Below are 21,516 nucleotides of genomic sequence, written 5' to 3' on the forward strand. Positions count from 1 at the left end.
TGTAACTTCCCAAAACTTGAAGGTAAAGAGTCCCGTAGCTCAATCACAAATAACTATCGACATGCTTATAAGCGACGTGATAAAAATTTCTCGCCATGGTTGTTTATCGTATTCGCGATCACAATGCAACATCCGTGAATACCTAATATTAAATGTCGAAATATTTACGTTTCGCGGTGTATAATCCTGCTGCGCAATCACATATTTGAATTTTACCGGTGTAAATATGGAAAATATTCTAAAACTGCTATTTTTATTTATTTATTTATTATTTATTATGCTATGTGTTGCATTAAGCCGGCGGTTGGCAAGCCAAATGTCAAGAAAATCAGTTGCCATAGTAATTGTAATTTAATTTTCACTTTTTTGTATTAGGTACTCCTTGCTATTTTGCAAATTCAACATATTTAAAAATAAAATTTGTAACACTTTATCCCAATCTTTCTGTGCTACTAGTGGTGTTCCTCAAGGTTCCCATCTGGGCCCAATACTGTTCGTCATCTTTGTTAATGATATAATGGATGTATTTGATGATGTGGAAATATTGCTGTTTGCCGATGACATGAAGATTTTTTTGTATAAGATACTCCTTACTATTTTGCAAATGCAATATATTGTATTATTTTTTATAGTAAACGCCGATTTTTCGCCAGTGAACTGTATTTATTTACAAGGAAAATAGAAAACAAACCGATACGAGCGTTGACTTAGAGATTACAAACGCGTTGACTTATGACTGTGATAACTTAAGCATGTTCATTATTGTTCATTGCGATCGCTCAAATGCTTAGCATGTTTTTAAGCACGTCGATAGTTATTTGTGATTAAGCTACTGGGTCGGTAGTGTGTCTTCGTAATCGCTCTAAAGAATTTTTCTTCAATTATACCGTCATGGTGGTATGACGCCCTTAAATTCCCATCATATGGTACTTTATGGGAGGGTGTTTACTTAAGCGAACTGCCACTATCAAAGATCTGGGCTGGTATTCCAAACGAAATTATAGCGCGGTACAGCGCGTTTTTACGTACTAAATACGGATTATAGTGCGCTGTAAACGCGTTCGGAATACCAGCCCTGGGAGTTATGTCTGATGCTAGACTGAAATTTCATGCTCACATAGGCACTGTCTGCGACAATGCGCGCAAAATGTTGGGATTTGTTCTTCGAACAGCTAAGGTGTTCTTGAATACTCGTGATCTAAGGCTTCTTTATAACTCATTGGTGCGAAGCAGACTTGAGTGTGGATCTGATCTGGGCGCCCCACGAATTGAAGTACTCTCTTATGCTGGAGATGGTTCAGAAGAAATTTCTGAGGTATCTTTACTTAAGGGAGTGCGGATATTATCCGTGGTTGTGCCCGCCTGACTTCACACTGGGAATGCTCGGCTACAATAGTTGGGAGAAAATAAGAAATGCATACTTGCTTATGTATTTTTTTCCAATTGATCCGTGGTATTACGATCAACATCATTCATTCTTCCACATATAGATTACTGCTCAACAATATTATTTTTAGCAAACGAAGGAAATTTAAATAAACTAGAAATTTTACAAAATAAAGCGATGAGAATAGTTCTTAAGAAAAATAAATATAGCAATGTAAAAAAAATGAGAGATGAACTAAAATGGTTATCTGTAAGAAGGAGACTTAAATTTAATATGTTGATATTTATACATAAATTTTTTCACGATAAATTACCAAAATATTTTAAGGATAAAGTTGTCTTAAACAAAAATTGACATGAATATGCTACTAGACAAAAGGATAAAATAAGACTACTATTATTGAAAAGAGCTGAGTCACAAAATTGTTTGATGTATAAGGGTTTAAAAATGTATGATGAGATGCCTGAATGTATGAAGAATGAAAAGTGTCTGAAAGAATTTAAAAATAAATGTATAAGTTACTGTAAGGAAATGTAAATATATATAGATGATGTAAATGTACATAATAGTTTATATTAGTTTTAATATAAGCTAACTTAAGAAATAAATAAAAAATAAAATAAAAAAAAACATAGGTGTAACTGAGAGTATTTTTATTTATGTTCCTAATGACTACCTTAGACATAGGCAGCTTAAGCTGTTTTATCTTCCTGCTTGCAGAACCAACCTGCCGATGGTAATGCCAGTAGGAAGAGCAATGTCTTTACTCAACCGTATCTCTTCGGATATTGACATCTTTCATATTAGTGAAAAAAAGTTCATTATCAATACATAGATGGCGCTCCAACACGCTTGTGAATGGTTTCTCATTTAATAACATATACAATATGGACGGGCATGACATACCGATATTTAGGGGGAGTATTTTTCGGGTATTTTTATCGACAAATCCACTCCCCTACAATGACCTACCTCACCCCCCTTTAAATGGCCGCCATTTTTATTTTTACGTTACGATTACGCTAGTGCATGTACAAAAATATCAATAACTGAGTTCGTAAATATCGCAGAACAATAAATTTGACGTTATTCGCACGATAACATATTGTTCTAGCGCCTTTTAAACAAATTTTATTGATACTAACTGTCAAACATACCTCAAAACATTCAAACACCGAAAAAAAGTATGCGAACAATGGATTTTTTTGTGCATTTCCGCACATCATTCAAAAACTAGTCAGTTAAGTGGTAATTTTTTTATGCTATTTCTACAGCTTGTTATGTTATCTACAAAATGAGATCAAATTTGTTATCCAAAGTTAATTATTATAAGTACGAATGTCGTATAATTAAACCCTTTTGCGTAAGCCGCCCCCGGATAGAGACGATCCCGGTAGGTAGGAAATGCCGCAGCTACTGTCAGAGAATTTCGAAGAAGATTTTCAGACCGAGTTACGCCAAATGTTCGGACTTTCGTCTTTACATACCTAAGATTAGCTGAAAACGGGATTCGAAAACAAATAGTCGAACATTCTCGGCTATTGTCGCCACAAGATGAAGAAGAGATTCTCAACGTGATTACCAGAGATCCGAGAGTTAGTGTGAGGAGGATCGCTGCAAGACTACAGTTGTCGAAATGGTCAGTTTGGAGAGTACTCAAGAGAAAAGGCTTACATCCTTATCGTTTTCGATGAGTTCAGGATATTCATGAGCCTGATTATGTTGCAAGGGTTACATTTTGCTCTTGGTTTCAACGGCAGCTACGACAGGACACCGACTTTTGGAAAAAAGTCCTATGGACAGACGAGGCAACATTTACGAGGCAGGGGATTATTAACCATAGAAATGACCACTTGTGGTGTTCTGAAAACCCGCATGCAGTTCGACCGAGTACTTTTCAACATGAATTCAGTGTGAACATGTGGGCCGGAATGATCGACGGAGTTTTAGTCGGCCCAGTTGAGCTACCTCCAAGATTAAATGGGCAAGGATTTTTGGAGTTTTTAAGAACAGAGTTTGCAGATTTACTCTTTGATTTGCCTCTCATAAACTGCCGCAATATGTGGTTGCAACTCGACGGAGCCCCCGTACACTTTGCATGAAGTGTGCGTGGTCATTTGGATGGGGAACATTCTCCATGGATAGGACGCGGAGGCACTGTCGCGTGGCCACCACGATCACCCGATTTAACGCCCCTGGATTATTTCTTCTGGGGCACAATGAAGCAAAAAGTTTACTTCCATGCGTCTGCGACTCGGGAAGAACTCGTGGAAAGGATCCGTACCGCCGCGAATGAAATACGAGCTGCCACAGATATGATCCGCCGTTCAACACGACAAATTGTTTTAAGAACAACAATGTGCATTACAAACAACGGAAGACATTTTGAACAGCATCTTTGAGTTTCAGTTATGTCCCATATCTTTAGATAAAAAATTGATTGTGTTATTTTAATGTATTAAAAGTATAAAAGCAATTTGTATTTTATTACCTCCATTTCGACCCATGTTAGAGTTTTATTAGATAACATTTAGTACTTAAAGTAAAAAATTTGTGGTAACAATTTTAGTGTCATTTTGTAGATAACATAACTAACTGTAGAAATAGCATAAAAAAATTACCACTTAACTGACTAGTTTTTGAATGATGTGCGGAAATGCACAAAAAAAATCAATTGTGCGCATACTTTTTTCAGTGTTTGAATGTTTTTAGGCATGTTTGACAGTTAGTATCAATAAAATTTGTTTAATAGGCGCTAGAACAATATATTATCGTGCAAATAACACAAAATTTATTGCTCTGCAATATTTACGTACTCAGTTATTGATATTTTTGTACATACACTAGCGTAATCGTAACGTAAAAATAAAAATGGCGGCCATTTAAAGGGGGGTGAGGTAGGTCATTGTAAGGGAGGGGATTCGTCGATAAAAATGCCTGAAAAATACTCCCCCTAAATATCGGTATGTCATGCCCGTCCATATTGTATACAAAAATCAAAAAAAAAAAAAAAAAATGTCACTTGTGTCGATATTCGCTAATAAGCGGAATGGGGAATGTTGTAAAACGTAAAGTGGCCACTTAACCCAGCCAATGACAGGTCATAAGCCCTGTAAACGCTCGAATATCCATGATCCTGAATTTGAAAAAATTCTACCTCATCTCTGTAGGGATATTAATGAAAAAAAGTTCAGAGAGGATAGCATTCTTTCTCTATAGTTGCTGGGTATTTTTATTTGACCATTTTTGTATATTTAAATTTTAGTATTAATTTTTTCGTTTTATGTATGCATTGAACTTTTTTGTAATGTACATAAACGTTGACAAAATAAATAAATTGAAATTGAAATCATAATCGAGACTCTGGACACAGAGAAAATACAAATATTTACCAACATTAATTTTAATCTATCACAAAATAAATTCCCATCTCCGCGTCTGTCCGAAAACATGTCGTGCTTGAAGTATTTTTTTTCATTTTTGTAAATAGACAAAAACCCCGGTCGTATTTTAATCTATCATTCAGCCATTATATAAAGAGGCACTTATTTTTAAAATAGCACCAAACAGCGAAGTCTTATTTTGTCCTTGCCAATAATTCCTTCGTGAGATTTTCCTCTAACAATGTTTACAAAAAATCTCGGCAACTACTGTGTTCAAACATGTTCACTAGAGTGAGCCGATGATGTATGAGGTTTTTTATTTTTTTAGACATCAATGTGAAAGGGGTCTAAAAAGTAGCATTTTGGATCACATTGAACGTAAAAATTATTTAAAAAAATATTCCATACTACTTTTAGCCCTCAACCGAGGTTTGAAGTTTATCACTGTCTGAACATTTTGATAATTATCTATATTGATAAAATTATTTTGTGGTAGTAAAGAAATAACTTAATCACATTACAAATTCGAACGCGCTTTTAAACTACCGAAATGGAAAAAGTTGACACTCCGCGGAACTAATTCCGTCGAGCGCCTGGGTAATATTGACGAAAACAATGGCCTATTAAAACAATGCTACCCATTTATTACAAAACAAAGTGCAACTCACGCCCTTAGATGCTTATTTAATAAGATTTAATGTACATTATAACATTTAATTAGACTGATTTTCTTACTTAAATTCGAAAACTTCAAGCTCTGGTTGAGAGCCAAAAGTAGTATCGAATATTTTTTTGGATATTTTTTGCATTCTGAGTAATCCAAAAGGTAACTTTTTAGACCCCTTCATTTCGAAATTCGGAAAAAAAATATCGGCCCACCCTAATGTTCACATTGGCAAATGTTGAATCTTACACAATGTGAAAAGTGATCAGTTGAACTAACAACTGACAGCGAGCCCTAAAAAAAGATAAGAACGATATGCGGCGTGGAGCGGTTCGACAAAAAGGCATTTAAATCTAGTTTTTCTGTCACTCTCTCGTGCAGATGCTTCCCCGAATACTGTGTAAAAAAGACAACAGCACGTCTGACCGATTATGCTTAGCTAAAATCGAAAAATCGAGGTCTCGTAGTCCCGTTTTCCGCACTCCAAAAATGAACCGATTTTGTTTTTTTTTCTTAAGAAAGTGTCAGAAAAAAATTCTGTGTCGACGCGTTTTGCTTTTTAAAAAAATAGTTGTCATATTTGTATACAGTACGCCTAAAGACAGCAGATTAAAAATTTCGAGCGAAATGGCGTCTCTTTATCTGTAGCGCGTTACTACTCTGAAGATACATACGCCAATGGTGAATATCTAGTGGGTAAAAAATCATCACTCTGGTGCCATAGTCCAGGGAGCAAACACGAAAATACGTTTGTATGAAGCAAAGTCAGACCGCACTTCCTCTTAACCCTTTGACGCACAGCTATTTATTTTAATAAAAAATAATAAATTTAAAATGTATTGCCTATATTATGCTCGTACGAGGTTTTCCTGTAATTTGAATTATTTATTACCAAACACGTATTACTTTTGCTCTGAGGAATTTCTCTAAATTTAATGTCCTGGATGAACATATTCAGTTCTCCAAAACGAAAGCCGTTTTCAGAAAGAGCGTACAAGTCTGGATTTTGTCTAAGGGAAGAGATCATTGCAGGAGACTGCTGCGAGATATTGCATAGATTTATGCACTAAAAACTTTGAGCACCGGCCGAACCAGCGTTGCCAGATCTACCGATTTTTCGGTAGATCTACCGATTTTGAGTGCAATCTACCATTCTACCGAATTCGATTGAAATTCTACCGATTTTCATACATTTCCTTGTTTTTTCCACAGAAGAAAATTTTAGTGCAAATAAAACGAATTCATATTATAATAATTTATTGCTTGTTTGCTCACTTCCATTGCCATCAGTGGCTTATTTAAAAATCTGCTTATCTATCGTACATAAGTATACAATGAATGATATATTAACTATGGAATTGGCTAGTATTGTTGAATATAATATGGTAAAATAAATCATGGCATAGAATTTCATGACATTATTGAAAAATGTATAAATGTATGTCTATTTTATGAAGTGAAATGTAGAGGGATCACTTTTCATATCGAAAATAATATAAATAGTTTTATCTTCAGTTAAATATCTATTTAAATTTAGTTGATCATTGTTTTTATAATTTGTTCAGTACTTCAGCAGTTAGCAGTTTTTATTAAGTTTTAAGTTTATTTAATTTATTTATTTATTTAGTTGCACTGAAAGAACTTTAAAACGTTAATTATTTCTTTGTTTGACAATAAAAATACTATATATTTTGATAAAGTTGTGTCATTCATTCAATAAAATAATATTTTGAATTTTAATGTATGTATTATATTATTATTTTTTATAAGAACCAACTCAAATATTCCTTTTCTTAAATGAATATTTGAGTATTGAAATGAAATATTGTAATTTACATTTTTTTGTAAGAAAAAGAAGACATTATAAATCACTATATTTTGGTGATTTACTTATTGCAGTCCTTTTGGTTTTCAATTGTTCATTTACCAAGCGTTTTCAACTATTTAAAGCAACGGCCTTAGGCAAAACGGCGCTTTAATTTCGGACAACTGTCAAATTTATTTTTGCCCCCTCCTCCCCTTCTACCCCCTCTCACGAATCTACCGAAATCTACCGATTTATTTTTCTGCCTTTTTTCGCTAGATCGGGTCTGGCAACGCTGGGCCGAACACGCTTAAAATTTACCCTGTGCCCGGCCCATTTTTGCGAAATTTTGTGCTTTTTGAAGGGTTTCTCAAAAGTGACATAATTATGAAAATACTGGGTTAAACCAATTAAAACTTCTCATATTTATATACAAATAATTGAGTCATTTTTGTATGATAGTTTTGCCAACATTGGCCTTATAGAGAGCCACATTGCGCATTGCAATGTCCGCGCATATACTGGGCCTTACTCCTTTGTTTGTGCTTTGTATCACGGAGCCGTGTAAACACGTGATTATAATAACCACGCGTTGTGTCCCGGTCCCGTGTTCTCACGTTGTTTACGAGCAGCGAAAAAGCACTAATAAAAGTCACCAGATGTCAATAAAATGCACTTTTTTAGACAGCTGGTAAACCACGTGAAAACACGGGACCGGGACACAGCGCGTGGTTATATAATCACGTGTTTACACGGCTCCGGCATACAAAGTGTTAAGCGAGTTGTCCAGATGTTTATTGAAATACGTAATGTAATAATTTTTATTTTTGCTAAATTATATCATGAGATGACTTTTGTCGGCCTCGTGCTATGGCACTGATAATAGAAATATTTTTTTTGGCTTTGTTTAATTTAATTGGCTTTTTTTTTTTATTTTTTTACAATTTTAAAAAACCCGTTAGGGTTACATTAGAAATTTAATATTGTCTAGTCATTTTATGTCTCGTCTAGTCTAGTTAGTTCAGTCATCATGTGCTTTTTCAGATTGATTTTAAATTTGTCTCCATTAAAAGTTTTCAAGTAGTAAATTAACGATTTTTTTTTTAAACGAATGAATTTCCTCACTGGTCGATGATTGACCGCTCAATGTTGCAATTAATATAAGCCACGGTTCTAGTATCAAAAAAATACATTGCATATGCGGTACATTATTTATATCACTGTGCTTCAAAGAGTTAAACCAAACAAAGAGCGTTCAGTAGCTCAATCACAAATAACTATCGACGTGCTAATAAGCGACGTGATAGCAATTTCTCACCGTGGTTGTTTATCGTATTCGCGATCACAATGCAACATCCGTGAACAACTAATATGAAATGACAAAATATACACTTTTCGCGACGTATAATCCTGCTGCGCAATCACATATTTGAAATTCACCGGTGTGCTGCTACTACTACTACTACCATCACGCCATTTCCCCGTAGGGGTAGGCAGAGAGAATAGACCCCACACACGTCTATCCTGGCATACAATCCTAGCCTCTTCCACATTCATACATCTTGTCATACATGCCCTTCGGTTCTGTCTGCTTTTGACAGGACCAGACTTAAGATTTTGGTTTATCTGATCATGCCACGTCTTCCTTGGTCGTCCTCGTCTAACGTTGCCGTTCATTTTTGCCATATATACTTGTTTTACCATTCTCTCGTCGTCCATTCGTTCTACGTGACTAAACCATCTCAGAGACCCTTTCTTAATCTTGTCAATTATACTTGTCTCAGATTTACACTCTCGCCTGATTTCATCATTCGTAACCCTGTCATACATTGATTTCCCACACATTCGTCTAAGAGATCGCATTTCAACCGCGTTCACTCGGCTTTCATCCTTCCTCTGCCAGTTCCAAGTTTCACTTCCATACATAGGTGTTGGGACTAAAACTCCGTTGTGCACTGCCAGTTTAGCTTCGATTGGCATATTATATACCGGTGTAAATATGGAAAAAATCCAGAACTGCTATTTTTATTTATTTATTTATTTATTATTTATCATGCTACTGATTGCATTTAGCCGGCGGTTGGCAAGCCAAATGTCAAGAAAAGCAGTCGCCATAGTAACTGTAATTTATTTTTCACTTTTTTGTATTAGATACTCCTTACTATTTTGCAAATGCAATATATTGTATTATTTTTATAGTAAACGCCGATTTTTCACCAGTGAACTGTATATATTAACGAGGAAAACAAAAATCAAACCGACACGAGCGTTGACTTAGAGATTACACACGCGTTGACTTATGACAGCGATAACTTTAGCACGTTCATTATTGTTCATTGTGATCGCTCAAATGCTTAGCATGTTTTGAAGCACGTCGATAGTTATTTGTGATTGAGCTGCAGACCTCAACAGTCGGCAATAGCCATCTGTATTATTTAAATAAATATTTCTCAAATGAATCACAGGTCAGAAGATGATTTTAGGTTATCGCATTTTTATATAAATAATGCAAATCTTAGCTTCTTTAAGTCAAGTTCAATGCAAATTTTATTTTGACGCGTTCAAATTCCAATGAAATATAATAATACGAGTAATTAAAAAATTGTAGCAAATTTACTAGGGAAATGTAAGGCACATAGAATCAAGAATAGTCCAGAAGGAGCGTAGAATCATATTTGAATACATCGGACTGTCTCCAATAATCCCCCGACTATGCCCCACTTTCGCCGCGCGCATTCGTGATGTCACCGCGTAATGTTGCACGATAAGAAAAAATACAATCATAACACAAATGTAAAGTAAAAAAAAAAAAAAGCAATCTGTTAATTTCTCTAAAATTTTATTGAGCACGCGGAAATATTGATTGACATAACAGAGTATAAGTAAAGGGTCATTTTAAAAGAGTAAATGAATTAATAAACTTTGAACTTAAAATATATAACAAATTTTATTTTACAAAAAACAGATATTTTTATATCTTGTTAAATAATATTTGATGTTTTAAAGATAATGTCGGTCAAATGTCCACCACAGAGTTGTTTAATCCGAGGTGCAATTTTCATTAGTTCTCTCATTAGATGAGCAAAGTAGGGTAAAAAAATTACCCTGGCAACACTAACGAAATGTCAATTTTGATTTCTTCGACAATCTGACAGATAAAAAAATAATTCAATTTTTAAGTAATGTATTTGCTACTTACACATTTATTTGCAAATTAAACATGAAATGTGATACCATCCTGTTTCTTTGAAATTCTATCAGTATTTCTACACTTTAAAAGGACACATCACGGCATAGTTGAATTTAAATCAGGAGTGAGTACTGAGCGACGTCTACAAAGGAGCTAATGGGTCAAAACGTAAACCTACTCATTTATGAGTAGTTTAGTCGCCTTCTGTTTGATGCTCGTATGATATTTCTGGACTATTCTTAAATGCATGGTAAGTAATTAATATAGCCCAAAATGCTTTCATAAAGTTAACTGCGTTTTATGAATTGTAAAATGTAAAAAAAATGAGAGATGAACTAAAATGGTTATCTGTAAGAAGGAGACTTAAATTTAATATGTTGATATTTATACATAAATTTTTTCACGATAAATTACCAAAATATTTTAAGGATAAAGTTGTCTTAAACAAAAATTGTCATGAATATGCTACTAGACAAAAGGATAAAATAAGACTACCATTATTGAAAAGAGCTGAGTCGCAAAATTGTTTGATGTATAAGGGTTTAAAAATGTATGATGAGATGCCTGAATGTATGAAGAATGAAAAGTGTCTGAAAGAATTTAAAAATAAATGTATAAGTTACTGTAAGGAAATATAAATATATATAGATGATGTAAATGTACATAATAGTTTATATTAGTTTTAATATAAGCTAACTTAAGAAATAAATAAAAAAATAAAAAAATAAAATTAAGGAATTATTATTGATTATTAACAGTATGTCTATAAATATATTTTTTTCAAATGTTTGAACTACAGAATATTCTCATATATATTTCATATTACAGAAGCTCAATCACAAATAACTATCGACGTGCTTAAAAACATGCTAAGCATTTGAGCTATCACAATGAACAATAATGAACATGCTTAAGTTATCGCAATCATAAGTCAACGCGTGCGTAATCTCTAAGTCAACGCTCGTGTCGGTTTGTTTTTTGTTTTCCTCGTATATAAATGCGAAAAATCGCAGTCGCTATAAAAAATAATACAATATGTTGAATTTGCAAAATAGTAAGGAGTATCTAATATAAAAAAGTGCAAATTAAATTACAATTACTATGGCAACTGATTTTCTTGACATTTGGCTCGCCAACCGCCAGCTAAATGCAATGAATAGCATGATAAATGATAAATAAATAAATCAAAATAGTAGTTTTCGAATATTTTCCATATTAACAGCGGTGTAATTCAAATATGTGATTGCGCAGCAGGATTATACGTCGCGAAACGTAAATATTTTGACATTTAATATTAGGAGTTCACGGATGTTCCATTGTGATCGCGAATACGATAAACAACCACGGTGAGAAATTGCTATCACGTCGCTTATCAGCACGTCAATAGTTATTTGTGATTAAGCTACAGGGACTAAGAAATATTCTAGTGTAACAACACCCTTTTAAATAAGCATTTAATTTCAACTATGTCGGGAATCGAACCCGAGACCTCTTGCAAGGTAGACAAACGCGCTGACCACCAAACCACGAGGCCGCCACATTGATAACAGTGACAGTGAAGGGGGGATTCGAATCCCCCATAGACCTATTTTAATTCGATTATTTATCATGATCATTCCCTTTCCGCACCTAATGGTGCACAGGGCACTGAATTGGCTCACCAATCGCAGCGTATCTTGATCATTTTTGTTACATGAAGGTAAGATGATCAGTCTCAAGCTTCCGGGTACCAGTCCAGGGACTATGAAATATTTTTAGTGTAAAAACACCCTTTAAAATAAATATTTCATATCAACCGTGTCGGGAATCGAACCCGAAACCTCTTGCATGGTAGGCAAACGCGCTGACCATTACGAGGCCGACGAATTATTATTAAAGTATTATTAAAACTACAGAGTTAATGGTGCCTTAAAGTCTGTCGTAGCAAATAAGTGTCTATCGCAAGAGGCTAAATTAGCAGTTCATAATGGAGTTCTGATACCAACCCTAATGTATGGAAGCGAAGCATGGAGTTGGAAAAAAAGGGACGAAAGTAGAATGAATGCTGTTGAAATGCGATCCCTCAGGCGAATGTGCGGAAAAACAATGTATGATAGGTGCCCTAATGTCGAAATTAGAGCAGAATGCAAGGCTGAGTTAAGCATTATCGACAAAATTAAGAAAGGTCTTTTGCGATGGTTCGGTCATGTGGAGCGAATGAATGATGAAAGAACGGCTAAAAAGATTTATGATGCGAATGTGTCTGGTTGTAGAAGGCGAGGAAGGCCGAGAAAGACATGGCATGATCAAGTACAACAAATTCTTGAAAGTGGTCATGTGAAAAGTCGGAATAATCGACGTGCGTGCATGAGAAGATGTATGAATGTGAAGGAAGCAAAGGAAGTGTGCCAGGACAGAGTGGTGTGGCGTTCCATCCTCTCTGCCTACCCCTCCGGGGAAATGGCGTGATGGTTAGTTAGTTAGTTAAAACTATTTGCCGTATATTTTTTGCAATCGTAAATTTAATAGAAAGAAGCATTTTCTTGTTTTTGTTTTTAAATTTTGAAATAGTTGTTTTTTTTTTTTAAATATTAAAACAAAAAAAGACGTAAATAATACAAGGGTCAATTTTGCTTTGTGTACATAAGCATTCGGCAAACTAACAAAAAATAATAAAATACATGAATGAGTAAAATATGTGTACGCGAAAACATGAATAAATTATTGCACGGTCATAAACACTTCCAACGCTTTATTCTCCTGACGCCATATACAAGTAGGCGCTGGGGTCGTTTGATCCCCCGTTCGGATCTTCTGTAATTTTTGGATGCTTAGTAAGGGAAATGTTAATAGGGAAGGGGAAATGTTTCTAGAAAACATAACTCAATTATCATTTCAATTATGCTTTTATATATATATATTATTTTTCTGTTGATTTAAATCATGCTCTTATTTTGTGTTTTTTTTTTTTTTTTAATACTACTATATTTTACTATTATTTTGTTGATTTTAATGATACCACTATTTTGTATATTTGATTATGTGTGATTCTTAAGTTGTATGATGTATATTTTAAAAATTATTTCTGAATATCTTTTTTGCATTGTATTTTTCGGAATTTGACTATTTATTACATTTACCTTTTTTTCTAGATTGTGATTCTATGTCATTATAATTTGATCGAATTGATTTTACTAGGTATTTTTATTGTTATTTATTGTGGCTTGACACGGGCATAGCCTAAAAAGCCTTAATAAGTTCATAAATATTTAATTTTGTAATTTTGAATGAATAAATAAATAAATAATAAAATGGTGTTTGCAAGTCAATTTATTCTAATATATTTGTCAGTTGACCTGCTGTGTCATTATGCTCCTCCGTGTCACCTTACCCACCCGAGTCATCATACCTTACATTACCCTACTGCTTAATATGTGACTCATAGTGTATCATTTGCATTATAGATAAATTTTACAAATATCATCAATATGAGATTATGAATTATTCAAAATGTGTTGATTTTAAAATACGCGCATGGTGCGAATCAGATAAAAAAACATTCCAAATGTCGGTACAATACCATTCATATTATATACCATCAAGACGATTTTCCTGTTTTATAAACTAGTTGGGGAAATCCTATTGGCGTATTCAGATGTACGTATTGTTAAAATAAATTAATTATATAGTTAATATATTTCGTTTTATTTATTTATTTATTTTATTATGGATAACTTATAAAGCGCCATTTTCGTAATAAAATACCTCAAGGGCGCTTTACATGGTGATTCTATTGTTAAATTAATTTAATTGAAGCATTTAAATTTGTAATTTAATTAAAATAATTTATTTTGTTGTCACGTGCTACGGATTCATTCAAATGATTTAGAGAACAAGTGGGTTTTAAGTTTTTTCCGAAACATCACTGCACTTTCACAGCCTCGCACCTCTGCTGGGAGAGCATTCCATGCCATAGGGCCTGCGACCGCAAATGCGCGTTCACTAAATTTAGTGCGCTGTTTGCGTAGAGGTATAATAACTTTTCCTCTCGCCGTAGACGTAGCTGATCTAAGCGTGAGACGCCTGTCAGCTAGTTCATCTGGAATGCATAGTTCCCTTAGATATTCCAGAGCAGAGTTGTGCAGTGACTTATACATAAGCCAACAGAGTTTGTATTCGACCCTCTGTAGAAAACGTAGCCAGTGTAGTTCCCGAAGTAGTGGAGTGATATGACTGAACTTAGAGATTCCGAAAATAAGTCTCGCTGCGGCATTCAATACAGATTGTAGGCGAGTCATTTTGTTCATTGGTAGACCTGCATAGATACCATTACAATAATCGACTGTAGACACTACAAACGCATTTATTAATTGACGGGCGGCATCAACCGGCAATTTTTTTTATTTTTTTTATTTATTTACAATTTTAAAAAACCCGTTAGGGTTACATTAGAAATTTAATATTGTCTAGTCATTTTATGTCTCGTCTAGTCTAGTTAGTTCAGTCATCATGTGCTTTTTCAGATTGATTTTAAATTTGTCTCCATTAAAAGTTTTCAAGTAGTAAGGTAGGTCGTTGTAGTGTAGTGTAGTGTATTTTTGACTGTCCTGTGTTTGTCTTTGCTTTTTCAATATGATAGTGTTTTTGTTGTCTGGTGTTATATTTATGTATGTCAGCATTTTTGACTAATATTATGTCGTCGTCTTGTATGTTTCCCAGTGTTATTTTGTGCACAATTTTTAAGGTCTCAATTTTAGTCAAGTAGTTTATGTCAAACTGGTGTGTTTTTTTGTACAGTTCAGTCGTAGAGGTCAGGTAGGGTAGGTTGTATGTTAGTTTAAGAATTTTATTTTGTTGTCTTTGTATTTTTGTTATGTCTGTCTTGTTACCAGTTCCCCAGAAGGCGATCATGTAACTCAATTTACTTTTGACATAGGCTTCGTACATCATAATTTTTTCCTTTCTTGATATAAAATCTTTAATTTTGTAGAAGAGGCTATGTAGTGATGCCATTACTTTAGTGAGTCCAAATGCGTATGCATTTAATTTGTCTCAGCTGGTAGAAGCATGAACTTATCGTTCTACCAATTTGAGCGTCAAGAGATAGGTCAGAATTGAGTTTTACAAGTCTATGACACACCTTTCCTATAATAAACTTGTATTTGATTCAATTTTTATTTTTACAAGCTCTTTTTCCGCATATTAAAAACTCAGGAAGACATGTTTTTACGTCGTACACCGCACCCGTTCAACTTGTTCATATTTATACGAGGGTTGTGTAAAAAATAAGGTTTTCAATTTTTTTCAGGTTTAAGGCATTTTTTATTTGAATTGAAAAATACATAATGAGGAAGTTCAGTGTTTTTTTTTTGATTTTTTTATTTGTTAATAGACTGTTAAACTAAGTCAAATTTTTTTTTTTTTAATTTTTATATATCGTATTATCGGTGCTACGATTTTTCAAAGTTTTGTGTTTCTGAAATAACTCCGCGTGTAACGTCAGAGGTTCATTTCCGCTTATTCTCATTCAGTTCTTCCTATTGGTCCAGAAGCGACAAGCAGACCGGAAATCTTCCATAGCTCTCAGATCATAGGTTGATTCACATGAACCAGTGACGTCATTTAAAGTAGTGCGTTTTCAAAGTATTTTTTATTATTTTTTCTGTACATTTTCAAGAAACTTTGTAGTACAATTTAATGCTCTAATTTTTACCCCGCGTAAAAAAACATTTTTTGTATCCAATTTCCCGTAGGGCTGAAGTTCCTCATTGGAAAGCTTAATTTCTTAACTATTCTCCAACATAATCACGAAATTTTTTAACGCATTTTTGCTGACGACTAATCCATTTTTGGAATTCAGCTTCAAAGAAGTCCGCCGCCAGTCCGTGGAGGAATTTGGCTACCACTGCAGGAGCCATATTTTTATTTATGTATTTATTTAACTTTTTGTACTTAATGTTATTTGTACATTGGCGGGCTTATTGCCAAATGGCAATTTCTTCCAACCAACCAATAAAATTATAGTTTTATTTTTATAATTCAAGTTACATAACATATTCAATAGAAAATAAATATTAAAAAGCTATATAAGATATATAAAAATAGAATTAAACGTATTTGTCATCTTCGGGGTAAACTGTGTCTGAAGATGGCTCCTGTTATAGTAGCCGAAACGTCGAAACGAATCCTACGTACACGGGATCACCCAAAAAAGATACATATGGTAACAGTGACCGTGAAAGTCTACGCACCTATTTAATAAAAAGCATGTTTACGAGATTAACCATAATAAAAAAATATTCATCTTAGTTGAGATGTCTGTCAATAATGATACCTTCGCCTCTGATTAGATACCTGTCCGCCCAAGACGTACCAGTTTTGCAGTGAAGCAATTATTGTCCAATGAAGAATGTTGAACTCTTGTACGAGTACCCAGTACTTATACATACGTACGTAAACTGCCTGCAAGGAAAGAATGCCTACGTTCGCATAGTGACCACAGTTTAAAATATTAACGAAAAGCGGACTGTAGCGAAAAATCAAATTTTATTCAGTTTAAGAGGTTGGGAATATTTGAAGAAGGGAAAGGAACAATGATATGGACCTACAATAAAAAAGAAGTATAAAAATTGGAAAATTATTTCCATGCGTTGCCTAGTAGGTGAATTGGTTCAGCCGGATGAATCTCACCCACATGATAAAGGTCTCAGCTCTTTTAATTCACAAAAGTCAACAGATGGAAGAGTTGAGGAAATGTAGATGTTTAAACAAAGGCAGAATGATGAATGTTGCACAGTGTGTAAACATTGAGGGGAGATCCTTAAACCCACCATCCACCCGCAGCTGTGTGTCGCAGTCCTGGGGGACTCTCTGTCAGCTATATCATACAAAATCTATGCAGATTAAGGAAGGGGGAGGAGGATGTATGGACAGAGGATCCCCTCAATGCCTGTTTTTTTATTCATAAATATGTATTTACATAAACAATGTACATAAATAAACGTATCCAAATATACAAATACAATTTCTTAAAACTATAGTACGCAACAAACATAACTTACACAACAAACAAGTAATAACACGGATATTTACAATGAGAGAACGGCCTTGAATAAAGAAGGACTCCCTGGGTGGTCAGGGGCAGAGGATCCGAATACCACCCCCGTAAGGGGAGAACTAAACAAAAGAACGTGTGCGTTCCACTCGGAAGGAAGCACAGTCCCAGCACAGACTTTTCAATAGCCTGCTTGTAAAAAATATTCAAAATTCTGTGGCGGAAGAATCGAAAACGCCTGTCCAACGCGTGTGGATGCTAATAATGTGATCCGTACATCCGAACGCAGGTTCGGCCGTTTTACTGGCCAAAACCGAAACTTCGGTCGGTCACGTTTTAACGTAGGCAATCTTGTCTGTCGACGACTTTACTTCTACAGATACTAACTGACCACAGAATTCCGGTCTTTGAGATAATCTGCTAAAGGCAATTACATACTTACGCAAGTCCGTGTTTCTTTGGTGAACGGCTCCATTTTCCTCAAGCAAAATGTGACGGAGTAACAGACGCACAGTGGCAAACCACACATTACTTTATTAGGAAATCCAAACCTTATTCCAATTGAGGAACAAGTGAAGTAGGATTTATTGGAGTTTATAGTCGCTTTGAAGTGGCCACATTTTATTACAAAAGCCTATTTAAAATATAAAAGAGAACTATTTTAAATGTTGACTAAACAAGGAACGCGGACTAAATTTTCAGGGTCATTATTGGTTGCATTCGATCATATGACGTCGAGATAACAAGTCGGTAGAACATACCGAGGTAGATGAAATAGTACAGAAGTTAAGTGGACCGTCTCGATATTTGTATTGTATTGTATTGTAGGCGGCCTCCGTGGTGTAGTGGTCAAGACGCTTGATTCACGCACGGAAGGTTCCGGGTTCGATTCCCGGTGAGAACACAAAAATTAAAATGTGATTTTTCTCAAGCCTGGGTGCTCTGTGATGTAATTCACCACTGTAATTAGGCCTCCTGGCCTGTTGTGGTGCAAAAAAAAATGTAAATGTAAAATTTATTTATTTATATATGTATGTACGCCTCGTCGGCCTCGTGGTGTAATGGTCAGCGTGCAAGAGGTCTCGGGTTCGATTCCCGACATGGTCGATATGAAATATTTATTTAAAAGGGTGTTTCACACTAGAATATTTCATAGTCCCTGGACTGGTACCTGAAGCGTAAGACTGATCATCTTACCTTCATGTAACAAAAATGATCAAGATACGCTGCGATGGTGTACCAATGCAGTGCCCTATGCACCATTGGGTGCGGAAAGAGAATGATGATGATGATATATACGCCCAATGGGCATTTTTAAGGACATAATACTTTAATAAAGAAAAGTAGAAAGACTCAATAGTAGACTTTGTGGGAGTGGAAGCGGGAGAGAGGTGTTTATAATTGAATTTGATTCAGTGATCGTTTGAAAGAAGACAACTTGTTATCAAAGAAATCAAGACTGGTATGTTTGTTGGCAGACCTAAGAATTCTGGGCATAGGGGAATGAAAACCATAGTTAGTTCTATGGTTATCGGTATGAAAGAGTTAGTTTTGTCTGAGGTTTCTAGTTGGGATATTTAATTTTATTGAGCTCAGTAGTTCAGGCGCATCAAAGAGTGAGTTGAGAATTTAAAACAAGACTAGGAGATCGGATTTATTTCGACGGTCTTGAAGAGAAGATATATTTAAGGTAGTTTCAAACGCATTATATTATATGTACAGGTACAGATAGCGTTCATAATCGCGGCACTGATTTGTCATTATACTCATCTGTGTCACCTTACCCACCCGTGTCATTATACCTTACATTACCCTACTGCTTAACAGTGTCTCTAGGTACAAGCGAATCAATAAAATACTTAATTCTTACCTAGTGGCAGGGAGCAAATATGGGAATACGTTGTATGAAGAAAAGTCAGACCGGAATGATAAAAAGTAAATACGATTTTGCCAATAGAGAAATGTCGCATGCTACGAATCCCAATAAAAATATGTGAAATGAAAATTCTAAATAGAAAAATAATTGTATTTTCAAAATCAGTATGAATATTTGTGAAGAATTTTTTTCATACATAACTTTTAAAATCAAATTGTTAAAAAATGTCTCTTCATTTGGCCTTGGCAATGAGGCAGTTCAGTGTCTTTTTTAATTCTTTTTATTTGTTAATAGACTATTAAACTAAGCCAAAAAAATCTTGTTATTTTTATATATCGCATTATCAGCGCTATGATTTTTTATTTATTTTTTTGTTTTGTATTTCTGAAATAACTCCGCGTGAGACGTCAGAGGTTCTTCTCTGTCAGTTCTTCCGATTTGTTCGATTACGGTTAGCAAACCAGATATCATTCGCAGCTCTCACACCATTGGTTGGTTCATATTAACCAGTGACGTCGTTCAAAGTAGTGCTTTTTTATTATTTTTTTCATACATTTTTAAGAAACTTTGCCATTTTACAGACAATATAATGCTCTAATTTTTACCGCGCGCAAGAAAACATTTTTTGAATCCAATTTCTCGTAGGGCTGAAGTTCCTCATTGTGATTTCAAGATTCGTGATGATGTTCTATTTTAATTTAAGCGGTCACAAACAAAGTTCAAAATTTAAACGAATCGTGGCGAATTAGGGGCGTGGCCTATGCAATGAACCGTTTTTGCGGGAATTTAAAATTACAAATTTAAAAATATTTTTTATGCTACTCCTCATCAGTGGCGCTACAGCCCGTCGCGGGCCCCGGTCTCCTCCGGAATATGTCTTCATTCCTCCCTGCACCCTGCGGCTTTACTCCAGTTCGTCGGGCAAACTGCTCTAATGTCACTTTCCACATTATCCAGCCATCTCAATTTTGGCCTGCCTCTGCTTCGTCTGCCTTTCGGAGTGGCATAAAAATCTTTTTTGGGGTACGGTTATCATTCATTCTGTGCACATGGCCCAACCACAGTAATCTTTTTATTTTTTATGCATCTAGTAAATAAGTATTAAAAAAAGTTATATTTCCCTATTGAAAACGCCATTCTTGCAAAATCGCGCCATTAAAATAATGTAAACAAAAATTTTCTAAAGTATGTATGATAAAAAAAAAAAAATTTTTTTATTTTTTCACGCCCATAAGGCTTTTACATACATGAAAGTTTTACAAAATATAAGTATATAAACAACATTAAATTTAAAAAATACAATATAAAGTAACAAAAGATAGAACAGTATTAAGAGGTAAAGTTGGTATAAAAAAAAGAAGATGAGTAAGTATATAAACAACATAGATTTTTTTTAAATACACAATATAAAGAAATAAAATATAGGAACAGTGTTAAGAAGTATAGTTGGTATAAAAATAAAAAGATGAGTGTATTAACAACATAAATTTTTAAAAAATACAAAGTTAAGTTGGTTTTTAAAAAAATTAAAGCAATATATATATATTTCTATTTTTTTTAATAAGCTAAAGAAATACAATTAAAGGTTTAAAGCAGCTAGGTACATAATGTTATAAAATACAATACACCAACAAGCTACAAAAAGTGGCTTGGTGGGATTTTAGTTTTAGTAAAAATATAACAAGTGAAATTTTTTTAAATTGTAAAAATGTATAATTATGCTATTAAATCAAATAAAAAAAATAATTAAAAAAAATATTAAGTTAAAATTATGTACTTAAAGCTTTACAACATTAGAAAATAGAAGAGAATTAAAAAATGATTCGTTATTTTTATTTTAATATTAAATTGAATATTTTACTGTTCCCAACTGTTAAAACTAATTAACTCGCGAGTGCCTGGCCGGTTACCCGATTTAATAAACTCTTCTATGAAAATGTATCTACAACCATCTACAGTGCACACTCGCCAATAAGGAGAATTCATGCGTTTGCAAATGAATACGCAAATGATATATTTCATATGACACTTTTGAATTTTAAAAGGCAGTGTACCAATTAAAATTTCAAAGCAAACAATCATATTGCAATTTAGCTTGGGGCGGTTGCTCTCGTTCAATCTTTGAACCAGTAAAAATAGCACAAAAATGGATCATGAAGATCATTCTCAAAAACCCTTG

General features: G+C 34.3%; 1 protein-coding gene across 1 annotated transcript in view; it reads right to left on the reverse strand.

Annotated features, from left to right (window-relative positions):
- The window catches only part of LOC148276236 (uncharacterized), a 51,029-nt gene that overhangs the window by 28,263 nt on the left and 1,250 nt on the right, over positions 1-21,516 (reverse strand). The gene's annotated exons all lie outside the window — the stretch shown is intronic.

Source organism: Micrasema longulum, unplaced genomic scaffold (assembly GCF_059751315.1).
Source record: "Micrasema longulum isolate JH-2025_06_02 unplaced genomic scaffold, ASM5975131v1 h1tg001257l, whole genome shotgun sequence".
Taxonomy (NCBI): domain Eukaryota; kingdom Metazoa; phylum Arthropoda; class Insecta; order Trichoptera; family Brachycentridae; genus Micrasema; species Micrasema longulum.